Source organism: Anoplopoma fimbria, chromosome 10 (genome assembly GCF_027596085.1).
Source record: "Anoplopoma fimbria isolate UVic2021 breed Golden Eagle Sablefish chromosome 10, Afim_UVic_2022, whole genome shotgun sequence".
Lineage (NCBI taxonomy): Eukaryota > Metazoa > Chordata > Actinopteri > Perciformes > Anoplopomatidae > Anoplopoma > Anoplopoma fimbria.
This window is the reverse complement of record NC_072458.1, coordinates 18,724,547-18,748,513: the sequence shown is the minus strand read 5'-3', so window position 1 is coordinate 18,748,513 and position 23,967 is coordinate 18,724,547.

Sequence of the window (23,967 nt, the reverse complement as noted above, 5' to 3'; positions counted from 1 at the left end):
TGCAAATTACACACAAACACAACATCACTCCCAACATGCTTTATATTATAGGGCATAATTAGCAGCTGATATTTGCCAGGGGATAAACAGAAGCAGGGGCTGCGTGCCGAAAGCTTTATCCACCTGCCAAATTGAATAAAGTGCTGCAATAAAGAGGGACAACTCTTGTTTAGGTGTTTTCACACTGAGGTGACTCACTTTGTTCCCTTATTTTGTTATTGTTGGGAAAGACTGTAACAATACCCAGTGAGAACACCCTTAGCAAGAGGTCACTGTAATCAGGTGCACAGGTGCGGAATATAAGATTATTACTTGGTCTCTTAGGTTGATATTTGTCAAATTTTGAGCAAAAAGCATCTCAGGGACAGTTGACTGTTGACTAAGCCCCACACTCCCTAGTTACTGTTGCTACAGCTGTCAAAGATTCTCACACGGCACACCTCCAAAACCTTAAGTAATTTATTTAAAGATGGAAATAAAAGTCTCTTTTCCAGCCGGGAACTGTCAATTTTGCTGTCTAAAATGAGGACTTTCCCTGGAAGATGCTTTCATGTGTAGCTAGTTAGCTAATTAAGCGAACGCCTGCTCAATGAGCTGTCATAATTTTTCCAGCCCGCTCATTTTAAAATGTTAATCTTGTAAAAGTGGTCATAAGGTTTAGTGTGTAGGATTTAGCAGCATCTAGCCATGAAGTTGCAGACTGTAACCAATTGAAACTTCTTCCGTGTGTCAATAAGCGTGGAGGAGAACTACAAATACATTTTATAGATTTCATTGAAGACGCAAAATGTTGATGATAAGCAAGGGTCAGAAATCTGTATTTACTGCTCACTATTGCGTAGTGGGATTACGGATCGTAGTTTAATCGGGATCCCTCCCCGAAATTGGCGGGAGAGCTAGTAACGTTGGCAGCACTGGAGCTAACTGCTAACTTACGGAGGTTACATTATGATGCGTTCAAGCCCTACTGAGTAGATTATAAGGTCATCAGGATGTGTTTCAATGTTATCTTGTAAAGTGAAGTTTTTTGCATGAAACTAGAAGGAGACATTTTCACTCCAACATAAATAGATATTAGAGAGGGAATAATGACCTGTTTAACCTCCTACCCTCAGCTCTAAGCAGCTTATAATAAATAAAACACATTAAAAACTACTAATGCCAATAGTTGTGTTTTTCAGTAGTGTTTTTATGTGGAAAAACCACTATAGATGACTAAAACTAAGTAAAAGGATAATATTTAGAATTTCTGACATTTTACACCAACTTCTTGGCGGTTGAAATTATTTTTCTGGGCGGTGATAAAAAAAAAAAAATACCAGCTATAACAAAATAAATCAGATCCGTGACTTAAAACCTTGGTGCACTCCGAGCTGTGAGTTTTGTGATCCCTTGCACCTCTTCTATTGCTCACATAATGAGAGTCTAATATATAAGGAGCAGTGAATGAGTGAACGAGGGAATGATTTGAAACACAGCCTGAGGCTTAAGTTTCATGTTCCCTGCAAAAACACATCCTCACCAGTTAATGAGCCATGTAGAAGAAGCTCTTGCTCTTGTATTGCAGTGTAGAGATAATTAGTCCCAGTGTTAAGGTTATGATAATGTCAGATCTGACTGCTTCATTCTAACGTAACCCTTTTTGGGTTCATTGGGTTTAGCTAATGCCCAATTTAGTACAAGTTGTCTTTTTTAAGAAAACACAGTAACTTTGAGTTTTTTTCCTAAATTGACACTTTAAGTGAAGTCTTCCTTATGCCGAATGGCTCACCTATTTTTTCATTCACCAAAAAAATCACAGATGTAAATAGCTTTCATTCTACATTTCTACATTCAGCATTTTGATTTTAGGACAATTTTTCTTAGTTCATCATGTTGTTAATGACGTTCCTCTGATCCTCTAAGAAAAGATAAATGTAGCTTCATAACTCACGTCATGGCAGTTAAGTACAAATCCATTAGACAAAACAAAACATTAAATATTAAACACGAGCCATTCAGATTGATGACCACATATGTGTGTATATGAGTCTCACACTAAGGCATGAAGACGTTCATGTACTGTAGGTGGATATCTGTGATACGAGGAGAAATTGGCCAATAAAAGGAGATAAATGACCATCATTAGGCTTATTTCTCATGTTGAGAAACCATTACCCAGATATAAAAAGGCCAAACAGTGTCATTATTGATCTCTGCAGCTGTAAATATCAAACACAATCTTTACAAATGAACCAAATATTGATCAGTCTCTGGGGAAATTATCCCTTAGTTAACTTCATGTGTCATGGTCCCTTCATATGCTGGAGGAAATGCATAATACCAAGTGTTCATCTGCGGAGGTAATGAACTTATCGTGTTCACACTATGTTTGTTTACTCTGGTTTTGTTTGTTCGGGTGAAAACAACATTATTTAAACTCGGGCGTCACCAAATAACAGCATCAGTCTGCTCAAAATGAGCGTCAGGGATGGTGACATGTGAAAATGAAATCACATCAACAGCAAACAACCCCAACAAAAATATTAACCACTCATACCAAAATAGCTCTGCTTGGAAACAACAGCATGAACCATATAATCACCATATGATCATATTACATTATCATATTATTATAAGCCAAATGGTTGTAGATGCCTCAACCTGAAGGCTTTCTGTGTTAAAGTTTATTACAACTGTGGTCTTGTTTTCATAGTTTGGCCCATCACTTTTTGTTGCTGTTAAAACAATAAGGCAGATGCTATTAGCACCCAGTTGTCATGCCAACAATACTATTTGCATGGACCCTGACACACATTATATACTGTATGAGTATATGTAGACTACTGAAGGCTATGTTTATTGTCTGAATTACCAAGTAGTCTTGCCGCCTGAACCTAACAAACTAGTTTGGTTGCCTAAACCTCAGCAAACCACGGCTGAAATCTGATAATAATAATAATAAAAAACAGAAAACAATATGTAAATTAGACTTCTCACAAGACTCAAATCATCAGTATTTTGTGTAGATGTTCTGAGTTTGACTCATCCATCCACCACGACCTACTCCATCAGATACTTGTCGCTCATTATACTAGTACTACAACTTTAACTAATACTACTTAATATTTCAGCCACAAAGCATTTTCTGCTAAAAAGCCTCTCATCTAGCTTACTATGGCTTAATTAAGTACCATATTTAACTTGTGTAAACAGTGCAAATAGACATTCCCAAAACAATTAATCTGATTATCAAAACCATCTAAACCCAGAAATGGAAGGTTTAAACATTTATAGGGAGAGGTGAGGCTGGAAACTCTGGTGGGTGTTTGAAACAAACAGTTTTGATTAAAAAAAAAAAGCCTTCCATAAACGTTTTTGCTGACCTTGAGGTTTGTTTACAACCTGTCTTATCGGCTTTGTAGTCGTGTGGATTATATGTGCCAAAAAAATGTTGATTATGCCACAACTTGTTACAAGAATGAAGAATAGAGACGGTAAATTAAGCCAAAGTCTATCATGGCCAGTTAAAGCTACAGGGACTATTGCGACTAAATGCCAAAAATCTACAGTTTAGCAGAACAACAGGTGGACATTCTGACCAATCAGCATTCTCTCCGATCCATCTGATCCATGTCGCTGTTGCCCTAAAACTACTGACCTGTCTAAACTGTCTCAGGTTTGGACCAGAGAATACAAACTGAAGGTGTGACTGCAGCAGATGACTGCTCTGTGATGTAACTGTTGCTCTGAATCACAGTGTTTTCCTGCCAGCTCTGCTGAATTTAAATAAGCGACAGACAGTCAATGGACGAAGGATCCTGGCGCGTCTCTCACCCATGTTAGCGAAGGAATAGTGAGTAAACTCTCACTTTTCTCTCTCCTTCTCTTTATGCTGCTCTCTTGGCTTGCCATCCATTTCTAAACACTTGTTGAATGCTGAAGACAGCAGGAGATTTAATGATTTTTTAGAAATCATTAAATCTCACACACTCACACACACTCCTCTGTCTCTGCCTCCCACAGGATGTATAATTCAGTAGGCGTTAGTGGGGTTTGGCAGCCATTGGCTCAGTGAGAGTTCAGAGCTGCAATGTGACACGAATTTGGCAATCACCAAAGCAGTCTCCACGGGGGGGAGACAGCAGAGAGAGCTTTGGTGTGTGCTGGTGAGGTAGATTACAGGTGTCAGCGATGCTTCTGGCTGCTGCTGGTTAGAAACCGTCAATTAACGCGTCCAACCGATTCAACCGATTAAATCAAAGGATTTTGGAGCATTTTTGAACCTCTGTATGATGTCATTCTGGCTCTAGTATGTTTACTTCTGATAATGTGATACTTTACAAGCCTCTTTTTACCTGAGAGCCAGTTTCACAGCATGAAACCTGAAGCTCATAGATATTCAGCCCTGTGCTCAGATTTACTTCAGCAAGTGAGGCTGGAAGAGATAGTTTGTACTGACACACACACACACACACACACACACACACACACACACACACACACACACACACACACACACACACACACACACACACACACACACACACACACACACACACACGGACAAACAAAAACTCCAGACAGTTGCAAAGCAGACGATTGCTATGCCAGCATGCAGAGGCTCAGCATGTACCTCCCATCCTGCAAACCAGTTGTCGATCAGCACCACGGACAGCAACCAAATTATATCACAGACACAGATTTAAATCCCTAATTCCAGTCTATAATAACAAAGAGATACCCATGCTCACCCAGTAGAAGTTCATCCTATGGGCCTTGAAAGTCATTAATAACATTGCTCTAAAACCAGGTCCTTTTTCTGAACTATCGTTTCTATTTATTTCTGTCCCTCGCTTTGGAAGCGTTGCATGTGGGGAGCTCTTGGACCTTGTTGTGTCCCCAATTCACTGCCATTTACGGTTGCTATAAGTTAGCCGTAAGTTAAGTTAACGATAAGTTTTTTTTATATCCCACTGGTTGCGTCGTACAAATAGCACATCATCAAAACGTCACACCAGCTGTCACTTTTCACACAGATTCTGTGACTACCACGGCTGCTGTAAATCTCTATCCCCAGAGTAAAGTGATACAGATTGCGATTAACTACTGAGAGCTTCAGATGAACTACCTTTAATGTTCGGAGCAGAACAACTCTCCATCTCACTGACCAGATGTGGACCTCTATTGTGTTGCTCTGCTGCTGTTTTCAGGCTCTCATAGCAGAGAGAAAATCTGGAGAAAAAAAGATCTTACATTTTTGCCAACCTATTATGATGAGCATACAATTAGCTATGTGCAAAATGTCCCTCTATAACATTTCTCTCTGCACCATTCAGCATCATGATATAAGTACAGCGAACGGAAACACTTTAATTTCTGGGACAGTCATTTTTCTACTAATATCCTATTCATTTTCTTGTAGGTTCACCGGAAAAAGACAAGTTCAAGCAGTATATTACTCCACTACACTGAACTGCAACATTTATGGAAAGGATTCGCAAACAGCAGCATGACAGCTCCCGAGATCGTCCCCTGGTGGCACGCATTTAAATATCAATAACGATATGTGTTCATTTTGTTTTGGGGAGGCAAAGTCGTGATCATGATTAATAATGGATCTGCTATGCATTGACTAAAATACTGGAATTAATAATTGGAAAAACAATTTTACCAACAATTGGCAGCAAACGTAAACATATTTTCTCCTAGAAAATTATTAATAAATAATTTAAAATTTTCGACACGCAAGTCTGACTGAGTTAAGGCCCAACTTTAAAGATTCTGATTGGTTTAAGAACTTCAAACAAACAATTAAATTGGAGAAAAAAATGTTTAATCCTGGCTGGAACAACACAATCATATTGCTGCGATAGTGCAGGTCTGAAAAACAAAAAACTAAATGATCGTAATCAGATCTGAAGTGAAGGATTTAGTCACACAACCACGCTGAAATCCATATAGTCATTTATGTGGCCACACATGCAACCACTCTCTCTCCCACACACACACACACACACACACACACACACACACACACACACACACACACACACACACACACACACACACACACACACACACACACACACACACTGACAGGTACATCCAGCTCCCATCTTATTGCATATGGATGACCAAAGCCTCAGGCTCTACTGAAATACAGTATGCATGGTATGCCTGTGTGCTTCTATGAATCATAATGAATATTTCATATCTGGCATGCCTTGTCTGGAGAAGCAGATGGTACCTGTTCTGCCTGTCTCCCGTGCACCTGGACCCCGTTCTCGTATTAGCATTCAAGAGCGTCTCGTCCCTCTCTTACTTCTCTCGGTCTTAATGTCTCTTTCCCTCTCTCTTTCCTCATCTTTTTCTCCGCCTCTGTCTAAACCATGGTATGCACTCACTCTCCAGGAAACATCTGATTAGTTCGGTTTGACAGCACGAGATCAGCTGCTCGATATCTGCTCGAATTTCTGCCACATTTTGTTTATTGTTAATTTCAAATGGGATCTGGGCTTAAAATATGAACTTTATGGAGCACTTGGTCTATTTGTAGACAGTAGTTGAAGCCATTAGTACACCAAACCAGAAACAAATGGTTATTTCTTGCTCTTGGATTCTTATTTTGTATTTTTGGTTTGGTATACCAGGCTTGTTTGAGGTTTGGCAGTCAAAATGCTGCAAAGCATTTCTTAGACAATTTGCGTAAAACTGACAAAGGATTTTGAAAAATGAACGCAATAAGTTGAATGGACAGAGCTGTTTTTCACCTAAGGATATATTGTATTATTCAGGCTATAAAGCAAAGCTGAAAATTATCTATCATCTTATTTAGGAGATGACTAACAAAACCACCCTGACATAAACTGTAGTTGAGTCAAAAGGCTATAAAAATAAAGACTTCATTCTAAGCTTGTAGAATATACCTTTTAACCTTAAAACAAAGTTTTAAAGCAAAAATGTCATTGTAAAGTCTATATTTGTGTTTTCATGCACAGTGGATTCAGGGATGGAGATATATTCTTGTGCAGAGTCACAATTATCCAATCCATGGGCATCCCATTAGTCAGCCATGTGGGCCACAAGATGCCAAAATAAAATAGAAGAAGAAGAAAAAAGCAACCTTAGTCTACAGAGAATCCCACAGAGATGAAGCCAGACGCGAGACTTGACAGACGATCGCAGAGGAGCCAAGCCGCCCATCTCCCAGATGGCTCCATCTACATGCAGTTAGGGGGGTGTAGGTACGCACAACAATCCTGGAGGAACTACTGAAGCTTCCTGCGCTGCAAGAAAATATAAAAGAAATGATCATTTTCTTAACAATTAAATTTGGTTAAATGAAATAAATTGAAAATACATTTAATAATTTCCCTCATTAGTGATCAAATTGTTTTGATTTTATGTAATAATGTATGAGTATTAGAGATGCTGACCTGCCGATTCAGATTTTCTTTCTTTCTAAGAACTATAATTGACAGCATTCCAAAAAAACGTTGTCACTTTTCTTTCACGGAAAATTTAAATTCAACTGTGTATGTTTATAATAAAACAGACATCGAGAAAAGTTACAGGACATTCTCTCACTCAACAGACAAATCTCAACATAGAAGTCTCCAGTTTACTAGACAAATAAAATCCTGAAGATGAGTAGCTGTATATCCAACTTTATCTAACATGTTTTACTTTCCCAGAGGACTACAGGTAAGACCTTTCTCACAACACACAGGTAAACAGTGGTTTCCAACCGCCTCTGTGTTGTTGCAATGTGGGAGGTATGTTCAAATGACAGTGTTCGGCTTCTTCTGTAATAGTGGCGACCAAAGTTCAACGTTTACCAATAAGCAAAAGTAATGACTTAACTTGCTTTTATGACTTGTGATGCTGTTTTTTTGTTTTTTGTGATGTGTAAAGCTGTAACAGTTAATCAACTTAACCATAAGTCGATCAATAGAAGATTTATCTCTGTGGACTGTCAATGTTTACAAATTTGTATTGCATCCATGATCCAATAGTTGTTCAAATATTTCAGTCAGGGCCAAAGTGATGGAGGGACCATCTGCAACCACTGTTACAAAAAGTTCAAATTATTTGCAGGCAGAGTGAAGAACTTTGTAACTTTTATCATAACAATCACCTCATTTTAAATAACTAAATTATCATACTAATTCATTAAAATGGCATGATCTTTTTGGGTCCACTTAATGGCATAAAAGGCTTTGCTTATTCAGAAGGCCACAAGTTCCTCACCAGGTTGCATCTCAGAGCAGCAAAATAAATTACAACAGCTCAGTTTTTACCGGACGCGCTCTGCTATGACCCGCTCAGTTGACTCATATCACAGTAATGGACCAGGAACAGCGGCGGTGAAATGACTCACAGAGACAATAAGTTGTATCACACACTCACTTCAGTGGTTATTAGATATCAGTTTATCATCAATAGTTAATGGAAATCATTTTGTACAAATCCTAATGGTTCCAGTGAGCAGCTGGATGTTTCAGTGATCAAGGTTGTGTGAGTGTAAAATTGGATCATTCATTTTTCTGGGGAGAATAAAAACCTGCATGTTGTCCTAGGGTTTTTAAGACATTGATCCCATCTTTCCATTTTACGTTAACATCTTTAACATGGTAGACTGTATAAAAGAAGTCGACGTAGTGACCCTGACTTCATTCACTGGTTTGTAGACTGCAGTGTTGAAGCCTCCAGTTGGGCATTTTGGCCGTTGCCATCTTGTTTTTTTGCAACCACTAGTGACAAGAGAGGGTGGAGTTAAGTACAACTGAACGTTGGATAAGACATTTTTAGGCGACCAAATGTTACGATTAACTAAAGTCTAAAGAGTGATCACTTCCATGCAACAGGCTTTTTAAAGTACATTTAATATTGAAAAAAACATCTCAAATGTTTCCAGTCATTTGGGGGGAAATGCCACTCTAAAAAAATGCACTTGCAGTGCAAGCCTGGAAAAGTTGTGTTCAACTATCCTCGTTATCAGTCCATGTAGGATTAGGTGGAGGAAATTGACGCTGGAGCACTTACCAAACTCAATGTGCAGCGACGTCTGTTTGAGAGGCTGTTAATTAGAAAGAGGAGATGATTACATCTCTCTGTCGGGCACAGCGTCGGTCCCTCCATTCCAACCTGTTGTTTTGTTATTTTCTTCTCCTTCTTTACTGTTTGTCAGAGAGAGCTGCCACTACAACACACTAATGACCAAAAAATTGTTCTGACTGTTTGTAAATTGTCCCATTAGTGTGACAAGAGGATCAGTAGCACATTCATTGTTCCAGTGTGTCTGATACATAGGTGGAGCTGTTAAATTGTGTTTGTATTTGTATGTTTGTATGTGGTAGCGCCACAATCCGAGTTGATGTGATACACGTTTCTGCCGAGTGTGGCGATGCACAGCAACAGTTGGTGGCATCAATGCGCCAATCAAAGGTAGCAGTTATATAAGATAAGAAGAAGAAGACCTCATGCTGACGTAAACAATGTTAGATTTTGAATCAAACTGGACCAAACTTTTTAGCTCCTTCTGTTTTTAATGAGTTAGCGAAACATAGTTAGCAAAACAAAGTTAGCAAAACATAGTTAGCAATACAAAGTTAGCAATTCAAAGTTAGCGATTCAAAGTTAGCAAGACAAAGCTTGCGCGAGACAAAACTAAAAGACAAAGCTACGAGACAAAAGATAGTGAGACAAAGCTAGCAAGACAAATACAAAGTTGGTGAGACAAAAATAGCAAGACTAAATTTAAGTTATAAAGACAATGGTAACGAGACAAAGGTAGCAAGAAAAGGTAGTGAGACAAAGGTAGCGAGACAAAGGTAGCGAGACAGTGGTAGCGAGATCATGTTTGTGACTAGTTGGTGAACAGAGAACTTTTTTCAGCTAAAGAGAATATATTCAATTAGGGAGCAGGTGGAGATCAAAGCGGAGGAAAAAATTGTGAAAATAATTGTCAGGTGGCCAAGACACTCGACTCCAATAGGCCTTCTACTTCTTTGCTATATCTTCTCCTGAATGGCAAAAAATCAGGAGACAATCAAACAGGCGAGAGAGAGAGAGCAGGACTGGTTGCTTGCGGTGCTTCCATTAATTGAAGTATAAATCCCCAAAGTTCTAGTTTGTAAAAAACTTAACAGAACCTGGACCTTACAGGGCTCTTACATGTTAAGTTCCTTTAGTGGAAAAAGACCTATAAATGTTAATTAATTTGATGTGTCTGCTGGATGTGCAGGATGTTTGCTACCAAGTTCACCATAACAACTTTTTAAGGTAATAATATATCAGATATTATCCTGCTGTCTGCAAGAGGCCAAAAAAATTAACTCATGTAGATTTTAAAGGATATTTTGGTGCTGACAGTTCACACTGGACTAAACATCAATTATTCTGCCTTCAGAGGGTATAACTATACAGGTGCTTTCAATTCTAACCATATGAATGTTTTATAGTTCAATGCCATACAATTACTTAGCCTACTCTATTCTATAGTAAACCGAATATTAAAAAACCTTTACAAATCCAATATGAGTAACAGGTGTTAAACAAACAAATTATTTGACATTTAGCCACGGGTAAACAACAGCCTAAGCCTCACTTTCAATCAAGAATATCTTTAGTGTCTGCATCTTTAAAAATGTACTACAGTTCTCCCGGCAGCGTCACATCGCTTGTCGTCATTGCTGACAGCAAGGACGGCGGTGAAGCTTCTAATCTCTCAATCCCTGTCCTGTTTGGCTTGACGGATGCATCCACCATCGCCACATGTCAAAACACGGCAGCCTTGAGACAAATGACAACAGCATATGGTAGTTTGTTTCTGCTGCTGCAGGGCGGAGCGGTATGATAGAGTGGTCCATGTGGAGTGGGAGGTTATTGTCAGGCTTTGGGAGTAACAGAATAAAGACATATAAAGGTGTTAAGATACCAAACAAACGGAATTGTTTTCCATAACAGATATAGAAAAAAACAAAGATGTGATCAGATAACTGATGCATAATTAGCAGGCTTATAATTTAAAACTACATTTTAGAACAAAGAAGCGATTTAAAACTATGCACAACATGTCTCACACAATTGCCTCTAACGTTAGTTAAACAAACGCGCCATTATTTTGCATGTAAATCAGAAAAATGGGGAACAACATCACGGTACAGTGTGAGTTAACACAATGCGTGATGGTTTGCGCACTCTTGAGCTCATTAAGATTATTCTTTTTGCAAATCTCTGGTCCAGCAAGCAAACAAATACAAGATAAACCGCTAAATTTACAGGTTAATTTCTTGATCTAAGTTAAAATGCAGCAACACAAATGATCTGAGTCCTTATAATTTCACAGCATTTAAACAGCTGGAAGGCAGCACTTGCACTGTACTGAGATATTGTTCCCTTTTTCGGCTAAAAATAAATAAATAAATAATGGCCAAGTTCCTCAAATTTTCTTCTTTATTAGCATATTTGGTATTGATGCAATTCAAAAGTAACGGGAAGTAATCTATACTTTATAAGTAACGTAATCCAAGGATCACAATATTAAAGTGTTTTAAGGTGATGAGCCATTTTAGCATGATAAATTCTTAAAGTAATTCTCTTTGTTACAGTTGAATTGTGGGATATTGCACTTGAAATGTGGGTCCTTTCCCCAGTTATTTTCCAACATCAAACAGATCTCCAGTTTGGAAAAAAATACTTGAAAAGTCGCATAACCATGATAATGTGGTTTATTCTTAGCTGAAAGTCTTTCCCTGTCACTCCGTCTTTATTTATGTATGCCTGCAGACCTTAATGGTGACGTGGGATTATAAAGTCTCTTTGGTGTTCATTAGAGGGTTTCCTTTTTCCCACAACTTTTGTTCCAGAGGAAGTGAGAAAGAGAGAAAGAGAAAAGGAAATGGACTCGGGAGAGAAAAGGACAGAGGTGAGGACATGGGAAGATAGTTGAGATGAGAGACTTTCATTCTGTCGTTCTCCTCAACTATAAACATTCAGCATGAGCTTGAAATATAACTTATTAACTGTGTTAAACTGTGGCCACATTAAATACAGAAAAAAATTGAGCTAACTAAGGGTAAATTCAATGAGGTGTGATTTCGAAATATGCATAATATCAGTGGTGTGTAATTATAGATGCAGCTCACAGTGTTAGCTGTTTTACAGATGTAGAGGAAAGAAAAAAACGTGTTCCAAACACATAATGAACTGTATTGACTTTGCCATAATAAAAAGCTATAAACCCCTTTGTTTTCTGTTTACTCTACCACACATTTAGGGACATAAAATGTAATAGAATGAGTGAATCTGAATGGGAAAACCATTTGGATGTTGATTTGTCTGTGAAACGGCTGCTTGTCTGGGTTTCTTTAAATGCGATCAGCAGGAGAAGGATCAGAGAAATAACACAGTATTGTTAACCTCGTACATTTTTAATGCCCTCTGCTTCAATATTTGATGGGCCGAGAGGCTTCACAGATATTGTGGCGTCAGCTGACAGATGTTAGCTTTACAAGTCTGAGGGGGGGGGCTCAGAGCTTTCAGAGTTTATGTCTCAATTTCTTCCTCTATGAGAGGAGAGGATGGAGACTGAGAGAATATAAAAAAAATAAGTGATTTTCTGGGGGATGTTCCATTTTTCTTTGTTGTGCTGCCCTGATTTTCTAACCAGGGATGTTTCTATAAACCTGAAGGAATCGATTTTTATGGCCACCTAAGGCCAATGCATCAAGCCATAAACACATTATCACCTTATAAAGTTAGAATGGCAAACCTTTTAGCAAACAGGACTTATTTACACATTGAGCAGATACAAAAATACATTAATGACACACATTCATTGTGTCCATGTTGCAAATATTTGTCAAATATTCACTCACTTTTTAGCTCTGTTTGGTCTTCACTAAATATCTTTCTCTTTAGCTGCTAAATGCTCCACTATGTTCACCAGCTAGTTGCTGACTTTATCTGATGTTTGGTGCTTCACAGGAAGTGTACACTGGGGTTTTATAGCGGGTTTTTGTTATGAAAACAGCATCTCGAAACAAGTCTGAGTGCACTCAGAGTGCAGATCTCCGCCAGGCGAGTCTACCTCTTCCCTCTCAAACAATCAAAGAGTTAGATCTCACTCAATCGTCCCTCCAGGCTCCCTTACAGTCAAGATAGAGGCGAAGATAACAAAAACAAGGATTTATTCACCTTGTACAGTGCCTCACTTTAGTGGAACATAAAATATTTGATATGGAATTACTCTCCAGATTCTCCGGTTCAAAATTAGACCAAACTTTTTTATGTAGGTTAGTTTTTGAGGCACAACAAAGGCCAAAATGTGGCCGGCAACAGAGTAAGTACAGCTTGTTTTTGGCCTAGAAGATTGACAGAAATTCAAAGTAAGGAGTCAGAAGTCAGGTGCGGTATGAAACACAACCGCAACCAGAAGAAGTCCTTGAGCATATAGTCATAAATGTGCACAAAAAAAACATTAGGCTTAGGAGTCCAGTGGCATGCAAGATTAACCGTGGACAGACTCACACACGCACGAATATTCACACCATACACATGATCTCCACACAGGCTACAACAGCTTTATAAGAAGCTAAAAAGCTCTGTAGAGCTGAGAGGAACTGCGACGTGAAGTGATACTTGTCTGGTTTTGTAAGTATGAAAAAACACTTTTAAATTAAACATTGCATTTAACTAGAATTACTGTCTTGTTGGTGTACCACCGACAACTGGTCACGTCATGTCTGTCCAAAATGTCATCATATTGTCCTATTAGACATTTGTGTGAAATTGCCATAATTAGCATATGAATTATTGTGTTATTGCTAAAAACGTGTTTTGTGCGGCCACAAATTCTAATCACCTTGAAAGCAACTGGTAGTCTGTGCCAAATATAAAATAATTTGCTAAAGGGGTTCCTGAGAATAGACCAAACGAACAACCAGAAAACATAATGCCTCCATCCACGGCTGTGTCCATCATGGAGGCATGAAAACATTGTGAAGCTTTAAGCTTGATCTAAAAGCAGCTTGAAATATCAAAATTGTTCCTTCTTCCTTCAATTACTCTGAAATTCAATCCAATCCAATAACAAATGTGTCTTTAAGAGGATGTACAGCCCTTAATACTCAATAATCCTACACCCATTTCATTTTGAATAAGTCACTGGTGGCGTGCCCTTTAATCGATCAGTGATCTGTTCTGCCAATAGCACTGTGTTTGCTGTACTCAATTTGATATTGACTAAATCATTATCCCAACAGAAGTAAAGACGCCGTTCCAGCCTCTTATCTCGCTATCAGATGACTTTTAAATGTTGTGCACACATCATTCAGCTCAAGGTGCCGTTTGTCTGCGACGTGAATGAGACTTGAGCTCGTGTTCGCTGTGGATCATTAACACTTCAGCATCATTTAACCATTTAGATTTTCTACAAAGGAGGAAGATGGAAGCAGTTTTAAAAGGGGAGCACTTTCTCATTCTAATAAGACATCTTTTGTAAAGATGGCTATATTATTGGCTATAATTGGTATGTATATATATATATACACGTATATATATATATATATATATATATATATATATTATTTTTGGGGTGTTTTATGTTCGTATATATATATACTTTTGCATTTTATATTTCATGTGTACATAATAGTTTAATGTTTATCTTTATACTTTGTTCTTCTTTGTTCTCCTTGTTTTTTTATTTATTTGTCCATTTCTGTGTACAAGTGAGCTGAAAAAACTGGAGTCAGATTCCTTGTATGCATTCGCAAACATGGCCAATAAAGCTGATTCTGATTCTTATACAGATTAATTGTTAATAAATAAAATACTAATCCTTTATGATCATTAAAAGGAAAAATTATTGGATTGTCAGGTTGTGAAAAATCTCCGGTTTATGTCTGTTGAGTCACCACTTTTGTTCAGACTGAAAATATCTCAACAACTAGTTTTTATGGATTTCCATGATTTTTTTCAATTTGTACCCCTCGGAGGATGAAGATCTCTCTCTGACTTCAGAAGTAAGTTGACTTATATGAGTCAGTCTTCCAAATTCCCGGAGTATTCCTCTAGAGCCAATCAGAGCAGTGGAAAGAAATCCTTTCGTTCAAACAGAAAATGATATGAATGAGTGGGAGATGAACACACGGAGGATGGAGACGCATGAATAAATGGAGGTTGATCATAAGTGATGTAGAGCACATTGTGAGTGTTTGAACTCACGTAATGACCTGTGTGTGTGTGTGTGTTCTGACCTTTTCACACTGAGGCAACAGGGGAAATCTGTGTTTTGATTTGTTAAGTGAAGTTCAGCTCCCCCTGGGTGTTTTCATTTGAGAAGGAGAGACAAATAATAAGATTATCATATTGACACCAGCACATATTTATGCTTGACTGGCTTCTAAGAGGTGTTAGTAACAAACAAGAGGACTTAGGGAATGACAAATTGGCTGGTTTAACTATAAAAAACACACAGACGTAGGGTGAAATTCAACAACTCTCTGGAGAGACAGATTCTTCCTTTCTTGGGGCAAGAAAAATACGACCAAAACAATAAATCAATAGATAAATATTTATGCTTAAAATCAGGAACAAGCTGTTGGGGGTAATTCAATTATGCAAAATCTTTTTTCTCTCACTCATATCTTGCTGTGACTTCAAATATATGGAAAGCCAAAACTGTGCAAATAGTAGTACTAGTAGTAGTAGAAGCTATCTTCATAAAAATACTAGTAAGACATGACTTCCTGTTACAGACTATCCTGTTTTGTTGTCTCATTTAGCCACTTGTTAGCAACCGCCTTTTTTAAGTGGGGTATTTACTGAAATAATAAAAATAATAAACTTAATTTGTATAGCATCTTTAACACAAGAAGTGCAGCACAAAGTGCTTTACAATAAAGGGAGATAGGCGTAATAGGAACATTAAAAAAACTAGTAATCGTAAACTCTGAAGGTTAGATGTCTTGTCTACAATTAATATTTGGTAACACAGACCCTCCCAATTCTACACTAGACACAAATACACTCTAAATCCCGATTGCACCAAAATAAGCATTCTTTTGCCATCTCAAAAATTGTTAAAGTTATTAAACTTGTGTTAACCTCAGACCTCATTTAAGGGAATCCAAACAAAAACCCATTCAAAAGACTCCTGGATGAAAGATCTGCGTTGTGTGATAATTAATCCAAATTAATGCGTTGACACTCTCAGGTACTTAAGCTTTGAATAAACTGTCAATACATTGCTAACTTGTACGATTTTTTATTTTTATCCGAGGCTTGGAGCGATCGATTTTAGTACCTCTTGGATGATGCACTGATCTAAAATGTCTCACACAATCAAACACCAGTAACTATTAATACTCTACCAGGCCATACATAAGCAGAAAAGAAAAAAAAACTAAACTGCGCAACATTTTCACTGCCGACAATTTGCAACTGCGCCACCGTTGGAAGATGCCCTTATCAGAAACACCGGGTATGCCATGGCAACATAAGAGGAAACACGAGGACAATATTTTTCTATATTCATATATATGAGTAAAAGTTTTTGCAATTTAAATTATTACTACTGCTTTACATAGTAAGCTTTTAAAAAGATATTCTTCTCAATTGGGAGTAACATATAATAAAGATTTCTCTAGAATCCCCAAAACATTTTGCTGTTGAGGCTTTCAGAGGGTCTCAAGTGTCAATCAAGCCTGTATTTCGCACACTGCAGGATGATTATTATGAAAAAGCTTGTGTTCAGTGTGTTCATATGCCTAAATGAAGGATGTATTTAGTTATATTTTTCACCTGTCTGATCATCCAGAAATGAAAGTTCCTAGAGAGGAAGGACACAGCAGAGCAGCAAAACCTCCTAAGACATAAAGTATGTCATCGCTGTTTTGTGTCTCGTATTTGTATTCACTGTTTACCTGCAAATCCTGTCCTCCCTCACTTCCTCTGGGGTTATTTCTGTCTTTGTCGGCATACGCACGCATGAAAGGACTCAAATTTCTGGACGAGAGCGGCCTAAATCAGTGTGCAGGAGATGCAGTCATCCACGGTCGGTCTCATTTTTAACCAGGGAGGAAGCCTGGGATGGATGGACGGGTAATTTTATGCCAGCGAACACGGGGCCCAGAACAGAGCAAAGGTCAATGAGCTCTTACGTGGCTCCATCTTGCATCCGTCGCTTTGTATGGATATCAGTCCGCTGCCTGCTGTGATGGCTGGGTGCACGCTCGACTACGTTGTGTGTGTGTGTGTGTGTGTGTGTGTGTGTGTGTGTGTGTGTGTGTGTGTGTGTGTGTGTGTGTGTGTGTGTGTGTGTGTAAGCGTCTCTGATGCATGATGACTAGGGAGAGTAGTGGTCAGCCTTGATACAATTTGAGGTTAAAAGGCCGCGTGAGTCTGCAATGCAAACGTTGGTTTATGTCGCCCACATTCAATCTCATTCTGCCTGACAACGCTGCTATAGTGGGGATTGCCATGATTCACTGACGGGGAGGTTAGGAGGATAAACATCCAATTCGTCTGTGGTAGAAATTAATCAAGAGGACAGGATCAGGTAATGCAAGTAGCCATTTGTCCCACAGCTGCTACGTCAACACAGTGTCATCCAAACTCATCTGTCAGGGTTTCACCCAAAAAGATATAAGGCAGAGCTCCTGTCTTTTGGAGGAAAATGAGCCAACTATGAATCCGTGTGTCATCTCGATCTGCCTCGGCAGAAAAGTGGGCATCATGTTTTCAAGTTTAGTAAATTGCTCTCATTGAGTATCATTTTCGCTCGTGTAGAAAAGTGCGTAAGCATATATGTGGGTGAGACTAATAGACCTTTAAATTGGGTCTTTGAATTGGATATGATGGTGAATTTACAGTAGATGAGATTATTTCTTGGCATGCAGCAAATCAGCCCAGCAGCAGCAGCAGCAGCAATAGTGAATAAACAACATAATGAGTGATTTTAACACCTTATCTTTGGCCGAGCTAAATCTGTCTGTATGTTCCCGTGTCACAGCGGCCATGAGAGAGGCACAAATTGACACTGTACGCAGTAAGACATGGAGGGGAATTTAATCACAATATGATGAAGAGGAGCATGGTAGTGGTCCAATAGCTGCTGCTGGATGCTGTTGAGCAGGAGCAGTGGGTAAAAAGCTCACGTTAGCTAGCTTAGCTTCTTCAACTAATGTTACATCTTCGTCAGCAACTTTTTGCTTCTCCATCATGGAGTCTCTCACTGTTTTATTTATGTCTTTCTTTTACTATGTCTCTTGTGTGCACTTTACTCTATGATGCTGTAATGCTGTAAATTTCCCTGCTGCGGGACTAATAAAGGATTATCTTATCTTATCTTATCTTATCTTATCTTAAAAGCAGTAAGGCTGCTAACGTTAGCTACTCGCTCCTCCTCTGTCGTGGATTCTCTGGCTGTTTTGTGAAACAATTTCTTCGGTTTAGGTAAACTTTCCTTAAACATGCATCCTCCTTCTTTCTCTTTCTCTTTTCAAATTTGAAAACGCTCATGGTAAAGATAGCAACGTCATTTGATTTTGGCCTGAAAACCAGAATGAGTTAGCATTTTTGCACTTCCAGTTCCTTTATCTCAAAGTCATTGTCGTTTTTTAATGGGTTTTAGGTTAGATGCCTGAAATAAGGTATGTGGTTAACACAAGCTTAAGAGATTTTAACATTTTGTTCTACAACATAAAAATATGTCAGTAAACACCACTTCTGGCTTGGCCTACAAAAATACGCCATCACTGCTTTACTCTATTGTCCATTAAATGTGAAATGTGGGTGATAATAATTATCGGCAAATATAGATATTTAATTGGATAGGCATATTTACATTTTGTTAACATATTATCATTCGCGACAAGAGAGGAAAAATGTTTTACAAATCAAAAAGAAAAAGGCAACACAGGACCCAAACAATCACCTACCTATGACGTAGTGTGAAACTATGGTTATGTGAAGTAAAATTACAAAAATACTGCCAAGGAGGAATTGATTTTCTCAAATCCAAAACATCTAATAACGAAAAAGCTGTTTTCAAAGTTTTCACTTTGTGTATCTTTTTATTTTTTTTCAGGGTGAAAAGGCTCATTATCTCATGTTGCTGTCTGGTCGTCTACATGATGAGTCAGAGAGCAAACGTGTCTTGATTGTTAGTTGAAGTCAATAGGCTTGAAAAGTCTTTGCGTGCAATACAAGACACAAATCAATGTCTATCTCTTTCTGTTTTCCTCCCTCTGCTGCTGCCACACATCTGCCCCCTCATCTTTTCCTCCTTCCCGACACCTCCTCATCTCTGAAGGGGTGACTTTCCTCAGGTACAGGGTGGAATTGGATATGAAGGCACCCTGGGGGATTCGTGTTTTTCTGGGTTCTCAACTACGTCACCTCAACGTCAAGACTATGTCAGCTGCTCGCTCTGCTCTGTACAGGAGGAGGGGGCGGTCAACTCCACCCACGCCTCGGTATCTCATATGTCGTACATTCTGACCTGCTCCGAAGGAAATTATAGTCCAGAGGAAGTAATCTACTCAGTTAAACTCAAACACACACCTGTAATGGGAATCACTCCAAGTCTACGGGTCAGAAATGTCTCAAAACCAAAAAGGTTAAAAAGGTTTTGGGATGCTTTTATGGAGCCCTGAAGTGTTCAATGTTGAATACTAAATATGTTTTGAAATACATAATTATATAAGTTAATATTAAGAAATATATAAATGAGCAAATAATAACTATAGGAATTATTGAACCTTAATTGGTTTGAATGGTATTTAATCAGAATCAGGTTAATTGCCAACTAGGTTTTCACATACAAGGACTTGTATGAAAAACAGTTTGATACTGAATAAAAGTTTAATTGTATATTTTTATTAATACATTTCTATGACGAAATTAGTAGATATTGTGGAAATAAGGAGGATTAAATGTTAATTCACACAATTTAATTTAATTTTCATATCAAAGACTGCGGAACTCAATGGCCTCTGGGCCCTTTTAATGTCTTCTCAGTGCAAACAAACAAGTAGAGTGAAAACTATGAGCGTGTAACGCAGCTCTGCGGTGACTAAAGGTGACGGATGCTCTCGGCTGACTCTGGCAAAGCAGCCGGGTTTGTGCCGCCACCAAAGCAAAACAATCTGGATCCCCGTGCTCTATGGCGACTTCTCAGTCTGCTTCAGCTAATTGGCTCCTCTGAGAGCAACGCACAGTCATTCCTACACACACAGACATCTATGCAAACACAAACACAAACACACACACACCAACCCGGGGCCTCCCAGCCATCTGTTGGGGGCTCGCACATACAGGTGCTCCTCTGCTCCTGCTTTCTCAGCTCAGTGCTCAAAAGGGAGGGGTGGTGTTCAGGTCCCACCAGCCTGCTGTTGTGTTAGATCAGAGACGCAGAGTCGCGTCTCGTCATTGTTTTTTTGGCTCAAACCTGTAGTTCACGACTCATCTCGGTGCAAATCAGACACTTCTCCCACTCTCTACCTCTACCTGAGCTCTGAAAAGATTCCCTTCACACACAGACAATCACGTTCTTATCCAGTAGCAGCATTCATTGATATATACTGTACCACAAATCTTCTGTAACATTATCCCATGGTGATGCTCACGGGGTGAATCTGAAACGTTACGCTGCTGACATCAAGTTGTGGAGGCAGGGAACTACAACAGGAGTCCGATTCTGACGCACTTTATCGAGGGAAATGTGTCTTCTCTGGGATTCTTGTCAGTAATAATCCAACTGTGGCTCACTGGGAGTTAGTTGATTTGATCTAGAGGACAAAACAATCCAAGGGATGACACGTAAAGCTACATTTATTTCTAACATTGTGCCTGATGTGATAGAAAACAGGACAGACAATCACACGTACCATGCTCAGAATCCCTAAAAGCAATAAAACATCCCACAAACGAAAAAGTACTTTCATTGTCTTCCCAATTTAACTATATTTCCTTAAATATTCAAATAACCCCCCCCAAAAAATTCAAAGCAGACATTTTGACTTGCAAAAAAGCAGGAAATGCACAGGTGAAATTAATGATATTAATGACAGCTGAATTGCATTCAGGTGAGCCAGTTCCAGTGAATGCTTACTCATGTTTTCTATGACTTTTAATAGAATGGAGCCATCATTAATGTGATTATTTACACCTGTGCTTTTGATGCTTTCACAGGCCAAAATGTCTGATGTGAAATGGTCTTATTTGCTCAGTAAAGGCAGGTAGTTGTTCTAAAATATAAAAGAAAACTTGGTGTTTTTCACTGACACACAATTTGAATTTTGACATGTCACAGTTGGAAAAAAGCACAGGTGAGACTGAAAACATAAATAAAGCACATCCGCGCTTTCCCGTCAAAATGGCTGCCGTGAGTCTTTAAAGACAAAATGCTCTGAAGTTGTTTTCATTACTTGATATCCCTAAGTTAATTTAACATAGCCCTGTTTATGTTTGCATTTTATCAATTAATCTATTTTTATTTTTGTTTGATTACTGTCATTTTTAAAAAATTTGTTTTTTTTTATCTTGCTCAACTTGAGGCAGAAGATTTCCCGATGAATGAAACATGTAAAGATGCCTTGTTTATTTGTACTTTTAACTTTCTTCCTGACACCTCCACTAGGGGGGGGGATGACGGCCCATAATGCACTGGTCCATGTGTAGAATATGTAGATGAGGTCATATGTTTTTGTTCAGTCCTTTGAAAAGTCAAACATAAATCCATGTTGTAACAGCAGGAAACCATCTCTGTAGAACAATAAAGTGAGGCCCATAAATCCTGCACTAAAAAAAATGCACCATTTTAATAACATTTATCCTTAATACTTTTGGATTAATAGGTTGCAAGTAAAAAATAGTTTATTAGAATTTTATTAGACTTATTTCAGGGTTTAGATTAGTTTAAATTACAGCTTGCACTCTTTCATTCCCAGTGTTCCCAGCACTGGGGGTTGAGGTCTGCTGACTTTAATTGATTGTTTTGCAGGAAATTTAATCTCCACACGTTTGAAAATGGTACTTTCCCTTATTACTTATTATTATAAATGCTATCATTCATGTTATTCTAAGTTATTCTACTATTAAATAAATATGACATTTTTTTGTAGATGATAACCAATTTTTTGTTAACATTTAAGAAATTGTAAAACATCTACAAAACATTATTGACCACTTTTCTTTATGTTTAAATATTGTAATGTAAACAGTCTATAAAAAATATTTGGATGGCTATTATAAAGTTGCAACTGATGGTTATAATACCTTGTTAAATGGTTAGTAAATACTTTTTAAAGCATGAATAAATATTATTTAGATCGATAGTTAACACTTTGGAAATGGTTTATAGTTGATTTGTGGGTCATCTATCTACAGTATGTAATGTTTGTAGATGTTTTACAAATGACTGCATAAAAGTTAACTTATCATTTAGTTATATAACAAATTATAACATTATAATGTGTGCAACAATAAACTGTTATTTAATAGTTCACTAATGTAATCAGAATATTGTTATCTTATCCTATCAGATATGATGCCATATATTAATTTTAAACAAATTATTTCATATTACAAAAGCTAATGATAAAATTACAAATGATTAGTAAACATTAATCACATTTAATTGTTTAACATAAAAAAATACAATTAACTAAATTTAAATAACTACCAATTAATTATTTAGCAATGATTATCATATTCATTATTATTATTAATTCTTAATTATTATAAAGTGTTTATAAAAAATATACTATTAAGGCACTGATTACCTTCTGTGAAAAAGTACTTCACTGAGAAAGATATATCTTGTGTGTACTGTGAAGTAGTTTTCTGTGCTTCATCTGAGTGAAACGTTCGCAGGAATAAATCGATTTTAGTGTTGGTGCAGTTTAAGAGCAAAGAACAAGTCACAGGTTTTTGAAGTCAAAGAAATACAACTTTATTTAAGTGTAAACAAAAACAAAAAAAAACTGCATAGGAAATGTTTAAAGTCCACAGAGTACAGAGAGAGCAGCAGGTGGCCAATATATTATAGTCTCATCTGCCTTATTTAGACTGAAGACCTGACATCTGCACTTGAACTCAGCAGGAACGTGTGAATGAGTGTGTGTAAAGAGGGAGGGAAGGTTTTGACTGAAACACACACATATACACACACACACACAAACACAACGGCCTGGATGAGGAAGCGCCAGCAGCAACCATCTAAACTCAGCGGGCCACCCTGGCTCGCCCTGCCTCTTGGACTGTTAGGAGGATACATTCAGTGGATTTCTGCTCACGCAACACGGATGCAGAGCACAAACACAGTTTTCCCTACACACACAACCGGCTGCCGGGGGCGAAACGGGACACAAGACACACACACGAGATGAGCTGGTTGTCAATTCACCATCGGGGCCAAACACCTGGGTAAAGGCCGACGTAAAAGCTGGTAGAAAAAAAGAAAAAAAAACGACTGCGGCGCTGCTTGTTCCACTACAACCACATGATTCCACCTCACACTCGAAGTATTGCCGGTGGTGGAACATTTAGCATCAAATATTACAGAGAAAAAGTGTGTTGTGTCTTTTTAACGCCTCCGGCAGCTGGTTGTGGCGAGTGAACATCAACATGATCCCATTAAACCCTTTTCTTCACAAAATACATTCTAAAAGGGCCAACGGACATCAAGTGGTGTGAAGTGTTTGTACTTTTATTTGTAAAACAGAACAATAAATTGGCAAAAAAACGAAAAAAAAACAATACCCAAATTAATCAAGGGGAAACTAATGTTATTGTTTCAGATTTAGAAATAATTTGTTTTATAATATGTAAATGGGCACACAAAATAATTAGACTAGTACTGGGAGGTCATAATGGGAAGGAGGGGGGAGGGGGAGGAGTCACTACATCATCACTACGGGACACGTTTCAATGAGACACCTGCGGGGCAGGGCCGCTGAGAACTACCTGAGTTTT